This window comes from Callospermophilus lateralis, chromosome 16, assembly GCF_048772815.1.
Source record: "Callospermophilus lateralis isolate mCalLat2 chromosome 16, mCalLat2.hap1, whole genome shotgun sequence".
In the NCBI taxonomy this organism is placed as follows: Eukaryota; Metazoa; Chordata; class Mammalia; order Rodentia; family Sciuridae; genus Callospermophilus; species Callospermophilus lateralis.
Window position 1 is genome coordinate 2,362,093 of NC_135320.1, and position 17,458 is coordinate 2,379,550.

The following is a 17,458-nucleotide window of genomic DNA, read 5'->3' on the forward strand; positions in this document are numbered from 1 at the left end:
ATGGGCACTGATGAAAAAGTTGACTCAAGATGCTGAAAAAAACCTTCAAAAGGCAAATCAGCCTTTAAATCCTGTTAATCTTTTTTTTAGGTCTGCTTGCCATTATTAATTGCCAGGTAAGTATAGTTTCTGCTCATTCCTTTGCTTATTGGGCCTATGTTCCTAACCCTCCTTTGGTGCGCAGTGTTTCCTGGGGAGAACCTGAAGTTCGTGTGTGTACTAATAATACTAATTTTTTCCCCGCTCCTGTATGTGGGGGAATTGAAGATATTCCATTCCATAAAAATTTGTATAATATTTCAAATATAACTGTAGCTGTTGAAGGAGTCCCATTGTGCATAGTGGCTCATTCTTTCTGTTTGCCTCTTATAGCACATAATGACACTCATTCCTATAATACATGGGGAGTTAATTATCATAGTTATTCTACTGCTGTTTTTACTGTCATGATATCTTCCCGAGGATTTAATACCTCTGATGTATATGTTAATCAATCATCCCTATCATCTAAAGGATGCTTTGTCAGAACTCATCTTCCTTTATGTTAAGCTAAATATTTTGAAACCTTTTTAACTCATTTAGAGTGGGAAAAATGCCATGATCATCACCCTAAAACAGTAGTCAAATATCAAAATATCACTATAGTTGATTGGAGTCCTGATCATTCTGAATTTATAGAAAGTTGGTCAAATCGTACTTTAAGATGGCATCGACATAATGGGACAGTAAATGCTTGGGGTAATGAGACAATTAAAATGCATCATTATGCTTTGGTCCCTCCAATGTTACAGCATATAAAGTTTTCCAATATTCAAGGAGATATATGGAAATTATGGGCAGTATCTGGGAAACTCACTGTATGGACTGAAAAATTCACGTTAGATGTGTCCCGTTCCTCTCCTTTTGAAGTACATCTACATAATAATCTGACTTATTTTGCTTCTATGTGTGTTAAATTCCCTTATTCTCTTATGATTGGAAACTGGGAATGAAATGTAACTTGGGGAACAATATCATATATAGACTGTTATCTTACTCAATGTGTAAATAAAACTAATTGGGAATTAATAGAAATTAATAATTATTCTTTAGTTATTGTTAAAGCTCGCACAGAATTGTGGCTGCCTGTTAATTTGACTTGTCCTTGGTCTGATTCATTGTCTGTTACTCATTTGTACAATGCTGTTCAAGTTTTGTTACATCGCTCTCGACGATTAATAGAAATAGTTATAGCTTCAATCTTTGCAGTTGCTTCTGTAACTGCCACTGCTGCAGTAGCTGGCATTGCTTTACATCAAGGCATTCAAACTGCGAATTTCGTGAAAACATGGCATCAAGATGCTCATTTATTGTGGCAACAACAAAAGGACTTAGACTCTCAATTGGCTACAGATGTGATCAATTTACAACATACTGTTTCCTGGCTTGGCGATCAAGTGACTATCTTGGCTACCAGAAGTGTACTGAAGTGTGACTGGAATTCTTCTCGTATTTGTGTGACTCCTGTGCCATATAATACCAGTGATTCCTGGAAAACTGTTAAAAGATGTTTAAATGGACATCAAAATTTAACTTTAGAAATTATAAATTTAGAAAAAACTATTATGGACACCTTTAGTAAGACATTACCTGAACTAACAGGATCTGACATTTTACAAAAATTGTCTTCAAGTATTGCTAATTTAAATACTTTCAGTCATTTTTCTACCTTGTTGTCAGCTTCTTTAGTTAACACTGTAATAATTCTTGTTTTGTGTTTTGTTTTGTACATAGTCTTCCAACGCTGAAAAAAGCGAAGGCAACTGAAACATGAAACCTCTCTTTTCGCTTCTGATATGGCTCTTTTACAAAAACAAAAGGAGGGAGATGTAGAGAATCAGATGTGACTGTGTTACTATTACTGTCCTTGATGGAGTCTGCCTGCAAACGGGATATTCTGTCAAGGTATAGATAGGTAACAGCGGACATGCCTGCTCGCAAATGAGAGGCTCCTTCAAAGTTTAGATAAGGTAACAGCAGACATGCTTGAAAACGAGATGTTTGCTGTCCTTGGGAGGACTTGCCTGCAAACGGGATGTTCTGCCAAGTGGGCTAGGAGGGCGCTGAGAAAATTTTTATTACCTGTTCTTAACAAAGAGCAGAGCTCAACATACTCCAGGCCGAAAGTAGATTAGCCATGAGAAGCGGGTCACTTCTGATTAGAAAGTAAAACTTCTGTATGCTATGTTTAATTAGCTGAAAGACCTGATTTATTGATGTTGGAAGGCTGCCTTCTTTGTTCACAATACTATAAAAAGATTGCTTGAACACAATAAAGGACTTTTTTTCTGCTGCTGCTTCGCTTGCTATGCTTCTTCTTCTTCTTTCTTTTCCCATGCTGACCTGCAAGTGAATTACTGCTACAGTAGAGGATAGGAAAGGCAGCAGAATACAACAGACACTAGTATGGCAATATGTAAATAAATGGATGTGCAACTGATGTGATTTTGCAATCTGTATACGGGGTAAAAATGGGAGTTCATATCCCACTTGAATCAAAGTGTGAAATATGATATATCAAGAGCTATGTAATGTTTTGAACAACCAACAATAAAAATTAATTAAAAAATAAAGTTGGAACTAGTTATATTATTTATTCACTGTATGGTCTATTCATGCATTATCTCTATATTCATAGAAACAGGGCACACCTATTTGTACCACCAATACTAATTTATACATCATCAAAATATTGATCCCAGAAACGGTGGAAGAAATACTCATGTCACCTGATCTACATATACATTTTATCACAGTAATATTCTGGACACAAAAAGCAAATGTCACACTTTTGATTGTACCAATGAAAATGTCGTTCGAGCGTTGGAGGAAGAGACCACCAAGAGACTGTGTCATGCAACAGCAAAGGGTTTATTGGGGATCCAGCATGCTGGGGCTCAGAGCTCACTTGAATAGAGCAGAGAGCCCTGAGAACAGCTTAAGCAGAGCTTATATACTTTCCTTGAAGAGGGCAGGGAGGGAAGTTTATTGATGGGTCAGGGCGAGTGGGCAGTTTGTGTACAACCGGGTGAGGGAGTACATTCTGCAGTTTGGCATTTGGGGACATCACATTCTGGGAACAAGATTAGCAAACAGTTCTCAAGATTTCAACAGTGTTTTGTTAAGCATACAGAAAAACAGGAAGTGACAAATACCTTTTTAATTAACCTTTCATTCCCCACTTCTTCTGGTTACTTTTAATCATAAAAGTAATCATTCTGCAATGTAACATTTTATTTCTGATAGTGGCGTACATTGTTGTCTGATTGCCAAAAATTTAACTTGTCCAATTTGAGCTTGGAGAATTGAAACTACACGGTGGAGCAACCAAGGTCCTACAGTTAGCAATAAATGAGTATTATTAATGGACCTGCCAGGGCTGATAAATCGTAGTTAACCAGGGGGACTATGTTAACGAAGACACAAACCACCCTTTTGGGGCCTCTCTCTCTCGTTGATGCTCTTCAAAGCATCTTCTAAATTTACTCAGAAATTCTTTTACAACCAGTATGGTCTGCATAAAAACAAAATTCTTCCCTCAATGCAGCATAAAGGCCCCCTTTCTCATGAAAAGGAGTTCCAACCCTCGCCTTTTCTGTAAAACAACTTCAGAGAGAGAGAGGTTAAAGATTCCTGTAAAGCTGTGATGGAGGATTTTAATATCTTTAAGCTTTGGTATACTGCTGCTTCTAATTTGGTCATTTGTTGTTTCCCATGGACTAGGGCATTGGTTCTTGTGCCCACCCCTGCAGCAACTCCAATTCCTAAAAGGATGGCTAAGGTGAGGGATACAGGTTCCTGGCAGAATCGGGTTGTATACCCCCCTATTTGAACTTTAAATGATCCTGCCTCATGATAGAGCACTCTGGGAAACAACTGCACCATTACATAATTTTTCACATCTGTTGACCATTTTATGAAAACATAAACAATGTTTAAGTATATATAGAATTATACTGTTGTAGGTATGGACAAGTCAAGGCACCTAAGATAGAACGGAAGACAGGGAAACAGTCCTATTTAGTTGCAACCTGATTTAGAAGGCATTGCTTATGTTGTAATCAGTTAATCCCCTGAACCCCAAGTTTATCTAGTTTCAGAATTTTGTACCCAAAATGTAAGGGATGGGGCTAAGAAGTTAACAGTCTGCAGAAGTTCACATAAAGCAGTTTTTTTTTTTCTGCCTCTGTTCTGGGCAAGTTACATTTTTGAGGACACCTGGGAGGGGGATAGCTTTTTTCATCTCTTTTTTTCTCCCTGCCAGCTGTTACCATGGAGCCCAGTTGGTAACTTCTTTATCTTAGAAATGTAGCCATCTCTGTGAAGCCCCAGCTCAAGGCCGGGGGCCTTGTTCACATATTTTGTGAAAAACTAGTAAGGGTGTGTCTAGCTTAGGAGTGCTAATTTTTCCAGCCAGTGCCCAAGGAGAACAGGCAACACGAAAACAGGAAGTTTACCGACATTGAACTTTTTTTATAGGGACTCTTTTTCTGAAAGTCCTAAAGTCAGCCATGGTGAAGACTTCTGGAGAAGTCAGTTAGGACTTTTCTGTGGGCCTGGTACAGAGTGGGAAGACGGGGAAGGTGGGGGGTGAGAGCAGCTCCACGGATCTGAGTATGAGGAAAGAGAGATGTGAAAGAATAATAGGAAACGGGTTTGGGATTTTCCTAGCAAAAAAAATTCAACAGTAGAATAGATAGAGCAGAGGGGAAGATGGGAGTGAGTATCCCAAAAAGCCTGTGAGGGACTTTAAATTCTTATTAACCTGTTTTCAGTGATGATAAAGCAACTTTAAAGGTCATTTTCATTACATCTTGGATAGGGGTCTGAGGGTTCTCCTCAGCTGGTTTGAGCTTTGGGTTAGCTGGTAAGAGGACCTGGTGGGACCCATTGCGGGCACTGACATGAAAAGAGAGGAGTGAGTGGGTAGAGGGGTGCCTGAGTACCTGCTATCTCAGCACGGGGACAATGGTCTGAGAACTGGCGGAGGTTTTGGTTTTTGATCTAGTAATTGGAGGGGAGAAATCAGGTTGCTGAGGTGGGAATGACAGCAGAGAGTCTGGAGCAGAAGGCTGAGGGTGAGGATCTATTGGAGAAGCATAGTTCAGGATGTGAGTGAAGGAGGGAAAAGGCCTCCACATAGGGGAATCTCCATTCACCCTTTTGAGCAATTGCAGAAGTTAAAAAGTTCACTCAGAATTTGAGGATCTAGAGACCCCTCTGGGAACCATCGGTTTTCGTTCTCTAATTGGTAATATGGCCAATGCTGTGTACAAAATTTGATGAGCATTTTGGGTTCCACCAGGCACCCCCTGTATGCTCACATCCCCATGACTTACAGAAGAAGTCGGATTTTCCCCAACACAGCCATTTGATAGTGGGCCGGGCAAGCATAGTAATCTCGGCTATCCAACCTGCATCTGGCTCGTGAGTCTCTTCATCCATAAAGTTTGTTTCCATTATCTATGGTACAGAAGGTATTTAATGGAATTTTAGCGGGATCCTCTTCATCAGGGATATCCCAGTAGGAAAGACGTATAGCCAATTGACAAATATCTGGGTGGAGAGATGGCCACCAAGTCCCTAAGAGGGCTGTATGCAAGATAGATCATACTTCTTGTCTAGTAGGATTTGTGATCAGCCATCGCTGCTGAACAGGCTGATGAGGGTTAGGACTACTGGTGGAAAAGGGGAGAATCTATAGCCATATCCACATGGCGAATATGCAATTTGAAAAGGTTACCAGTCTTTTCCAGTTTCCAGCCAGATTCTGGACAGGGCGCAGGCTTGAGATTTGAGGCATGGATCCAGGAAGTGATTCCGTCTACTTTTACTGCTCTAGGTGTTATAAGTAGCACCTGGTATGGTTCTTTCCAGCGGGATTCCAGGGATGACACCTGATATCGTCTTCTGTAGATGAAGTCTCTTACTTGATATGGATGTATAGTCCCCTCGTCCCCAGGTTGGTAGGCAGTGGCCAGCTGTTTCAACAGGTATCAGTGAGTTCTTTAACAAACTTTTAGTTTGTCAAGCAAGGGGATTTGGAAGGGATCGTTAGGTCTTAGAATTGGGGATAGGTCCCTTACTGAAGGAGGGGCACCATAGAGAATTTCATAGCGGGTGAGGTTACAGAAAGAAACAGAGGGAGTATTTCTTGCATGAAACAGTGCATAAGGCAGGAGCATAGATCAATCTTTTATGCCGGTCTGTAAGCTTAATTTCTGTAAGGTCTCTTTAATTGTTCTATTTATTTTTTTACATGTCCTGAGCTCTGGGGTCTATAAGCACAATGTAACTTAAAACTAATCCCCAGGGTCCTAACTAACCCCTGACTTACCTTGGCCATTAACGCAGGTCCATTATCAGACACTATTACATTAGGCAGGCCATATCTTGGAAAAATATCTTTCAGGATATCCTTGACCACCATTTGCGCCGTTGTTTATTTATTTATTTATTTATTTATTTATTTATTTATTTATTTATTTATTTTGTTGGAAAGGCTTCAATTTATCCTGAAAATGTATCTACAAAGACTAGGAGATATTTAAGTCCTTACCTGGCTGTCTTAATTTCAGTAAAGTCCACTTCCCAGAATTGTCCTGGTCTGATTCCTCGTAGGTGCTTTTCTGCAGGAAGCTTGGAAGGGTAACCATTAACCCATTTACAGACCCAACAGGCTATTGTCATCCGTTCAGATATTTCCTTTTGCTGTGAGTAGGTTAGTCAAAAACTCTGTTCATGATCCTTCAAAAATGCCTGCAGTTTCTTTGAACCAAGATGAGTGAGTTGATGTACATTTTTAACGTAGTGTAGGGCTTTCTGTAATTGCAGGCTGGGCTCAGAGAAGTTGAGGAATTCAGTGTCAGTTTCCTTAGATGTTATCAAAAGCTTGCTGGTGCTCATGGGTTCATTGGAATTGGGCATCCTCATTTAACAACGGGTATGAAGGAGCAGCTAAGAACACAAACCCAGGTTTCCATTACCTGCAAAAGCTATCAGTCCCATGAAACTCTCTGTGTTGTCTTCTGTTACATGGGGGTGGTATCTGTGCAATGGTTTGTTTTCTGGGATCAGTGAGCCATCATTTACCACCCCTAAGAGAATACCCCAGGAAGATTACCTCTTGCTTTCAAATTTGGGCTTTTTTGGCAAAAGCTCTATTCCCAAGTGAGAAAGCTCGGATAATAGTGCTTGGGTTGCAGACTCACAGTTTTCCTTGGTGTTGGCTGCCAGTAGCAGGACATCCACATATTGAAGCAGGGTGACTTTGGGGTGTGTAATTCTGAAGTTGTTGTGATCTCTGTGGAGGGCTTTATCAAAGAGAGTGGGGGAGTTTTTGAACCCCTGTGGGAGTCTAGTCCAAGTTAGTTGACCAGACGTTCTGGTTTATGGGTCTATCCACTCAAAAGCAAACAGCAACTGACTATCTTTATGCATGGGCAAGCAAATGTAAGCATATTTAAGTCCAGAACAGTATAACATTTTCACTCAGCAACAACAAAGGGTTTATTGGGGGTCCAGAATGCTGGGGCTCAGAGCTCACTTAATAGAAAAGAGAGCCCTGGGAACAGCTTAATCAGAGCTTCTATACTTTCCTTGGAGAGGGCAGTGAGTGAAATTTATTGATGGGTCAGAGCAAGTGGGCAGTTTGCGTGCAACCTGGTGAGGTAGTACAATCCTCACTTTGGCTTTTGGTGACAGCACATGCTGGGAACAAAATTAGCAAACAGTTCTCCAGATTTCAACAGTGTTTTGTTAAGCATACAGAAAAACAAGAAGTGACAAGTACCTATTTTATTAACCTTTCACCAAAGCGAAATGGAAAGTGAGCATGGATTACTAAAACAACCATGTCCAGGTTGCCTAATGCTCTCAAATGTCAATCTTATTGGTGACTAATATTTGTTTCTTCCAAAGATAATATATTCAACCTCAACCATGTTGAAAATGTCTAAACCTATCACTCACTTTATACTTTGCCTGATTTCCTAATGTCTCTATTGCTTTCTGTATTCTCACATATTTTCCCCAGTTCATCATTGTGACTGACTCTTCACATGTGCTGATATTTATGTTCACTCTCTACCCGAAACCCTATAGGTAAAGAACTTTTGGTCCAAATCCTATACTCACTCTTTTTTCTAAACCTACCGACTATCTTCCTAATCCTACCGACTATCCTTTTTGATGGGATGTTCTCTTCTATATTCAACCATCCAAGGTAATGGTCCTATGCCATTGTATATCGATTTATCTCGGACATCTCTGCAGAATGTAATTCATCACTAAGTATCCCAAACAAGGGCCTAATGCCCCTCTGGGCTTCAAATCTTACCTAGATTTCTGTTTTTATACTTATATTGAAAGTTTAATAAAATAGTGGTTGCCAAGGAAGTGACCTCATTCAGTTCCTGAAGGAATTGACCTACCTCACTTCTTTGGTGATGGAACTCTCTGAACTTGGGCTCCAGGAAGCCAGGCACACAGAGCCAGTCCCAACCCTAGTCCCAGTGGGCTCACTGGTTTGGACTTACCAAGGAGAGAGTCTGTTTTTCTTGGTACCTACTGATGTGAGGATGGCCAAATGCAAGGAGAGCTCTGAAGACGGGCCTACCCTGAGAAAGCATGTAGTTGTCAGCACAGGCTCCTGACAAGTTCACAGATTTGGACAAGAAGACCATATCTGAGACAGGATAGGCCATTTTGGGGGAGCACAGCATGGCCCACCAGTAAGAGGACACTCTGGATAGTCACAGACTTACTTGGGGTAAGAAGGTGCCTTTTGAGTGTGGGTGTGAGTTTGTGGTTTTGTCTCATGTTCTGAGAATAAGTAGGAAAGGTGGTTTATTTGTTTTGGAGTGGACTGTTTCTAGAAAGTCCTTTGACAAGATGAGTGTTTCTGTGTCTGTGTATCCCACTGTGTCCTCGGTTGTAGACATTAGAAAAGAGAATGCATCGATGGATGTGTCCTGTCTAGTAGAAAGTTTCCCAGCATTCATCCTGCCCATTTTGGAATGACTGCAGGTTGCCTTATCGATGGGCAACACCTACTACCTTCCTAAGTTCCTGTTTTCTTCCTGAATTCTGGCCACTCTCCAGAATAGGCTCATGTTTTTGTGTCCAATATATGTACCACCTCCAAGGTGTGTGACATGGCCATGTTCTGGATAGCTGAAGAAAATATCAAGCACCTCAGAAAACTAAGATATCAGTATGATCAGGAAAGTCTCAGTGGAGAAACCCTGCCTTGGGCCTATTGCTTACTTATTGTTCTGTTGCCCTAAATGTCATCAAGGTCTTTGCCTCAGGACACCCCTTGTGAAGCATGAAAAAAACAGTTTTCAAATGGAAATAAATAGGCATCACCTGTGGCTCTTTGCTAAATTGCTTTGGAAATGGATGTGTCTGAATCAGCCTCTTGGCCATGTGTGGGGCTGTGGCTTAGATTCTCAGCACCTGATGGATCTAAAGAAAGATCCCATGTGTGCATCCACAACCAAAATGGCCAAAATAGCCTTCCTCTGTAAGGTTCCTGATCTCAGTCAAGTGAGAATATGGATCCTTTGGGTCAAGTGACTTTTTCAAAGCCCTGCAGAGGCTAGCCCAGAGATGCTTGGGTTTCTTCATGACTCCAGTTTACATAAAAAATCTAATCCCCACAGTCGTTAGGCCTCAAATTGGAGAAGCAGAGCAGTATTAACTGTAGGCCTATTTGATCACTCCTGGTTCACAGTAAAGGTGTTCAGGCCAACATGACTTTAGGCAAATGAGGGGCAATGGAGCTTATTTTGGACACTGTCTTGGGCTGCGTACGTCATGGTATCCTCCGGCCACAGGTGATGATGTGTTTCTCTATGGAAGAAGATGAGGGCCATGTGGGAGTGTTTTGGTTTTAATTGTGGTCATTTGTGTGGTGGTTGGAAGAGATGATTTGGTCCACCTTCTTTTGAACTCTGGTGTGATTACCCTTAGAGAATGAGTTCTGGAACTGACCTCAGAGAAGTATTGCCATGAATTGTGTTGGGATTTTTAGGGGGCCACACATGAGAGCCACCCTTTGATAGTGAGCTCTATTTGCAGTGTGGATTTCCACAGAGCACTGGGAATCTAGGCCAGGATATCACATGATTATATTCTGAAAGCCTTGGCAGCCATATTTGAGAGGCAAAATACACATGGACCTCACATTGTAGACATCAATGAGCCTGGCTTCATGTGACCTTTTGGCCGCTCTTTGAGAAGCCTTGCCTGTGAGAGTTCTCCAGAGTTTTCATTGAAATGAGCTTCCTCACAATTTAATGTTTCCTGAATGAATTGAAACACTCAGTGCCTCCAACTTCATCCTTGAAAAATGGCAAGATAAATACCATGAAATCTTTGAAATTCCCATGACCAGGTGGCACTGGAGAAACTTTGGATGTCCTGTTGCTGATCATGAGTATACAGACAGTGCCTTGATTGACTGGGATTCATGAAAATTGTGTAGAACAGAGATGCCAGTAAGTTGGAGCCTGGTGAGTAGTGGGCATAGAAGAGTGGGGTGCAGGTGTGTGATAAAACATCTGTGGTGGGGTCATGTGGATTTGCCATTGGCTTCCAAATGGCTTGTGACTGATATGGTGTAGCCAGCAGACCCTTATGTAAAGGCATCTTGTTATATGGAGAGGTTTAAAGGCAATTTTAAGAATCAGGTTGCTATGGTTAAGGGGACAAACTATGTGGGATAGAAGATTTGTTGGTGCATTCTCTTGTAGACCCTGACCCACCACACCTGACAGAACTCACTCTAGCACTTTGTCCCATTTGATCTCCTTGTATTTCATGAAGCAAATATCAAACTCCCAGTGCCACAGCAAGAAACACCACAAAAAGTGGAGGATGACCAAATGGCTTCACAGTCCACACAGGGAGTCACTTAGCCCCCAGTGGCCACGGTTTACCTACAAAGAGAGAATTCAGCACTGCTGCATCATGTTCATTGGAAAATGAGAAACCATGTCCTCCAGGTCACATAGATGCAGACCCAACTTTGATGGTCTCACTACAAAGGAAGCTAAATTTCCTGTAAACAACATATATTTCAAGGGCCCAAACTCAGAGGCAGTTTCTCAAGAAGTTTAGGGCAGCAGAGCAACATGTTTGTGGAGTGTTAACCCTGTCCCTTACTTTTGGAAACTCCTCTACCACCTCCACGGTTGTGAACTCCTGAGCATGTTCCATTCCAGATATGTATTCACATATTTTCTAACTCTTCTCTCCTAATTGTGTCTTACTTGGGGTGAAGGTAATGTCAAGGCATTGTTCTGGATGATAGTGGGAAGATTTTTGTGTATCACATATTTGCATACACATTGGATTCATTTTCTGCTGAAATCCACGCATAAGTCTCTATGTCTCGTGGCATTTTGCCAACAGTATTGATTGACAGGCGAGGCATTACTATCCACCTCTACCACTACTTTTGAGTTATCACACTGTTTTGGAGTTCTCAAAGGGATTTCCAGGGATTCCCCGTGAGTTCCCATTCGTTGGGGAAGTGTAGGAAGAGGGATTGCCAGGAGTGGTATTTCCTGCTGGGGTTTTCCTGGACAAGCCCTTGGCATTGAGAGAATTCCCTAGGAGCCTGAGTGAGGTTTTTTCTTTGCAGTTCAAATATAAAGTTTGTTCCTGCTTCAGTGGCTGGTGATTTGTGCCCAGCCAGACTGCAGCAATTGGTGGCCCGTGTGGGGAACGTCTGAAGCTTCGGGGTAAGTGAAACTTCTTGCCCCTAAGGGGAGGTGAGAGAATGGGTGACCATTTTAATAAACAATGTGTTCTTGTTTTGATTTGTTTTGTGTTTGTTTCAATCTGCCTATCCCTAGAATTTTCTCAGGCAGACTGTGAAAAATGTTTGGCTCAAGGTTTGAAGTTGTTCACCACTAAGGAAGAGATAGAAATAGACCACAAATGCTCATGTCAAGAAAATAGGAAAATTGATACAATGATTTTTGTTCCGTTTTTGTTTCATTTTGTTTCGGTTTTGTTTTGTGTTATCTTATTGGGTTGTGTTATCTTTATAACAGATTAGAAATTAGTAAAAAACAAACTGAAAGAATGTTAAGTAAATTGTTAGAAGTTCAGATGATGGAGAAAGACATTTTAGATCAAGCAAAAGAGAAGGTCTCTCAAGCTAGTCAGACAGAGGAAGAAAATTTAAAGAAAGAAAGCTTAGAGGAGAAACAGCTATTAGGGAAAATGCTACAACAGGAGGCTGCCACTAAAACCGTTCTATCACTAGAGGGCGTAATTCAACCAACAGCTCCATCTATGAATATAGCTGAGTGGCCCTCAACCCCTGTAGTTGATAGATGGGATCCTGAGACAGGACCTCAAAGATTAGCATGCCCTGTACTTGAGCAGGCAGGAGGGCAGCGAATTCACCGTGCTTTAGATTTCAAAACAGTGAAGCAGTTAAAGGAGGCTATAACACCCTATGGTCCACAAGCACCCTTCACTGTAAGCATGGTCAAATCCATTACCAATTTGGACATGACACCAGCAGATTGGGCTAGTATGTGTAAATCTGTGCTAAATGGAGGACAATATTTGTTATGGAAGGTTGCCCATGAGGAATTTTGGAGGGTGACAGCTAGGCAAAGTGCAGCAGCCGGTTACCCTCAAAGAAATCTAGATATGTTGTTAGGAGAAAGACCTTATGAGGGTCAACGGCAACAAATTGAATATGATCCTGGCGTATACGCACAAATTGCTGTAGATGCGGTTAGGGCATGAAAAACTTTACAGGGGCATGGAGATTTACAAGGTCAGTTATCTAAGGTAATACAAGGAACTAATGAACCTTACACTGAATTTGTAGATAGACTTATTCAAGCAGCTTCCAGAATTTGGGGAGATACAGAACAAGCAATGCCATTTATAAAACAACTGGCTTATGATGAAGCAAATTATTGCTGCAGAGAGGTAATTAGACCATGGAGACATGAAGATTTAAACACATATGTTAAATTATGTAGAGACATTAATGAACAAAGACAAGTCGTGGCAGCAGTAGAACAGGCTTTATATGCCAGGCCAAAAAAAATGCTATAATTGTGAACAAACAGGACATTTTAAAAGGAGTTGCCCCATAAGAGGAGGATTTGACAAAGCTAGGTATCAAAGGAATAGAATACCGGGTATTTGCCCACGATACCGTAGAGGGAGACATTGGGCAAATGAATGCCATTCTCAAACCACCATAGAGGGTACTCCTTTATCAAAAAATGGACAAGGACCAGGAATTTACACACGATATCATGAAGAAAGGCATCGGGTTCCATTGCCAAAAAACAGACGGGGGGCTCAATTCTCCATGGCCCACGAACACAAATGTACTGGGCACTGGAGGAACCCAGAAACACCATGGAGGAACCCAGCAACACCATCAGGGTAGTGCCCAGGACACATTATCCATCAGATCTCTCATCAGACGAACCAGAGGGAGCACAGGGTTGGACATCTGTGCCTCCGCCAGAGCAGTACTAACTCCAGAGATGGGAGTTCAAATCATTTCCACAGAGGTGAAATGCCTCTTCCAAAAGGAACAGTAGGCTTACTATTGGGATGCAGCTCTTCTACTCTAAAATGACTTATAATAAGTCCTGAGGTAATTGATCCCGATAATGAAGGTGAAATAAAAATTATAGCCAGTTCTCCAAAGGGTATATCAGTAATTTCACCAGGAGATAGAATAGCACAGCTATTAATAATACCCAACCTACATTATAAATTTTCCAGTAGTAGTATAGAAAGAGGTTCCAGGGGAATAGACTCCACAGGTGTAGATTGGGCTATGCTGTCTTTGAAGTCAGATTCTCTCCCAATGATAAAATTAAATATTCAAGGACATGAATTTAATGGGCTACTGGATACAGGTGCAGACCTTAGCATCATATCTTGTCAAGAATGGCCAAAACATTGACCGTTACAAGAAGCCCCTCAAACGCTTTGAGGCCTAGGAGTGGCAACTAATCCCCATAGAAGTGCAATGGTATTAGATTGGAAGGATACCGAAGGATGTAAAGGAACTATACAGCCATATGTATTGGATCATCTTCCTATAAATTTATGGGGACAAGATTCCTAGATCAATTAGTTTTGACATTAACAAATAACATCAATCCAAATGTGCCCACTATTAGGGCTAGACAAGGTTTCAGGAAAGAAAAAAAGATTAGGAGAACAAGGTATAGCAGCACCAATTCAAATAGATCAAGGAATAAATAGACATGGACTGGGTTTTAAGAAGGGGTCACAGAGGCAAGAAAAATTACTTGGAAATCAGATAGACCAGTATGGGTTCCTCAGTGGCCCCTGACTAAAGAAAAGATACAAGCAGCCCATGACCTAGTCAAAAAACAATTAGCGGAGGGACATAAAAAACTTTCCGCATCTCCCTATAATACTCTCATTTTTGTTATTAAAAATAAATCTGGTAAATGGAGATTATTGCAATATTTAAGGGCCATTAGGGATTTCCAGGGATTCCCCCAGAGTTCCCACTGGTTGGGGAAGTGCAGGAGGAGGGATTGCCGGGGAAAATATTTTCGGCTGGGGGTTTTCCTGGACAAGCCGCTTGGCATCGAGAGAATTCCCCAGGAGCGTGTGTGAGGCATTTTCTTGCAGTTCAAAAATAAAGATTGTTCCTGCTTCAGTGTTTTGTGATTTGTGCCCAGCCAGACTGAGGCAATTTTCTTATTTTCCAATGAAAATACTGAAACCATGACACTAACATATACCCTACTAGACTCTGACTACTAATCCTAATATGATGGAGAAAAATAACCCAAAGAGAATAGAAATAAAAGCAGTTCAGTGGAGGCATGGTGTATATTTGGACTTGCCTTTTGCATGACAAAGGGTAGGTGTTCTAAATCTAGTCAATTTTTGGTTAAATTAGTTCTCAGGGTGTTTTAAAGTTAACAAATATGTGAAATCCTGTCTCCCTTTCTCTATAGCCTATTGAGAACATGCATATTTATATGCACATATAGAATCCTACCTGGTATCACAGGTAAATTTTTGAGTGTTGTCTGACTTGGCAGATACAAATTGTGATAAGAGATCACTCCTCCTAACCACTGTTGGAACTGAAAATTCAACCTATGGGTGAGCTTCCTAGTAGAACAACATTACACATAAATCTGTGATCAGTAAAATAAATATTTTTGCATCTGTGGATGATATATATTTCAGGATGAATTAGGATTAGCATACGTATTGCTACATTTTAATGTCTGTGTGTTTTGTGTATGTGTGTGTGTGTGTGTGTGTGTGTGTGTGTGTGTATATATATATATATATATATATATATATATATATATATATATTTATATTTATATATACACGCTCCAGATTTTTCTAAATATGGAATATATGCGTCTTACATACACTCCCTAAATTCATTCATGTTCATATATTTCGACTTATAATGAATTTTTCACAAGAATATTCTAAGAAATATTCATCCACCTGAAATACATATTTGTTTCCTAGTACTGACAACTAAGTTCAGTGAAAGGTGCATACAAATCCTAATATTTCTATAGTAACTGACCTAGTTTAACATCAATGCAAGTAGACTCCTATGGGACATGATGTGTATTTTGACATTCGTTTTTATTCAACACTGGTACATTACTATTTATTAAGTTTATGCACATCATTGGATATATATTTCAACCACTAGTTCACAAATTTGTAGGCATTTGTTTCACTTTCAACCACTTCCTGCTTCAGAACACATGTATTCCTCCATTTTTTTGACTGGTATTTTCGTGAGACTTCTTTCCAAAAACATTATTTTCAATTCCATAATCAATTCTGAAGCAAAACTCACACACCCTTCATGATAAACCATAACCCTAATATTACCATTAGATGTATAACTGGTTGGAATTAATGTATGCATATCAATATAAGATTTCCTGAATATTTTCAGATATCAATTCAAACCGTTATTTAATGTTGGAACGAGTTATAAGATTTATTCACAGTATGGTCTATTCATGCATTATCTCTATATTCATAGACACAGGGTACATTTATTTTAACCCAAAATACTAATTTATACATCTTCAAAATATTGCTCCAATAAATGGTGGAAGAAAAACTCATGTCACCTGATCTACATATACATTTTATCACAGTAATATACTGGTCACAAAATGCAAAGATCACACTTAGGATTGTAACAAAGCCTGAATGGAAAGTGAACATGGATTACTAAATACATTCATGTCCAGGTTGCCTAATGCTCCCAATTGCCAATCTTGTGGGGGAATAAATATTTGTTTCTTCCTGAGGTTATATATTCAAACTCAATCCTGTTGAAAATGTCTAATCCTATCACTCACTTTATAATTTGCCTGATTTCATAATGTCTCTATTGATATCTGCTTCCCTACATATTTTCTCAAGTTCATCATTGTGACTGACTCTTCACATGTGCTGACATTTACATTCACTCTCTACCGGAAACCCTATTGCTAAAGATCTTTTGGTCCAAATCCTATAATCACTTTTTTTTCTAAACTCACCAACAGTCTTCCTAATCCTACACACTATCCCTTTTTGACTGGATGTTCTCTTCGAAATTCAATCATCCAAGGTACAAGGTCCGATGCCATTGAATATTGATTTATCTGAGACAACTGTGCAGAACATAATTCAAAGCTAAGTATCCCAATGAAAGGACCAATGCCCTTCTGCGCTTCAAATCTAACCTAGATTTCTGTTTTTGTACCTATATTTCACCTATATATTCTTGTAAATATCACAGGTTCCCAATACCATTATTCATCCTGCAGAATGATTCCTCACCCAAATTGAACCTGTTATTAACCCTAACCATACACTGTTCCCTCAATCTACCTTTACAGAAGAGCAGGCATAGAGTTGGTCTTACAATACTGTAAGTTAGGGGATCTTCCACCTGCTGAGAAACTCAAAGGTCTATGCAGAAATGATCCCTGGAGAAGTTGTAGGCAGCTATGTAGAACCTGAGAGAGCAAAAGTCATCTTCCATGGCAAACAACCTGGTCAAGATGAAGGGATGTGTTTGTATCAGCCTCTCTTTTCTTAATGTAGAGAAGATGGACCAAACCAGGACTGTGTGGAGAGATGTTCCTGGTTCCTTATGGTTGATATACCATTCTAATTTGTGACACTGTCACAGGAAGTAGGGTCTCCCTCCATCTCATGGGACCCTTGGAAGTAACTGTTAGGACAAAGTGGTTGTCAAGGCAGTGACCTCATTCAATTCTTGAAAGAAGTGGCCTTCCTCACTTCCTTGGTGATGGAAATCTCTCAATTTGGGATCCAGGAAACCAGGCACACAAAGCCAGTCCCAGTCTCAATCCCAGTGTGCTCACTTGTT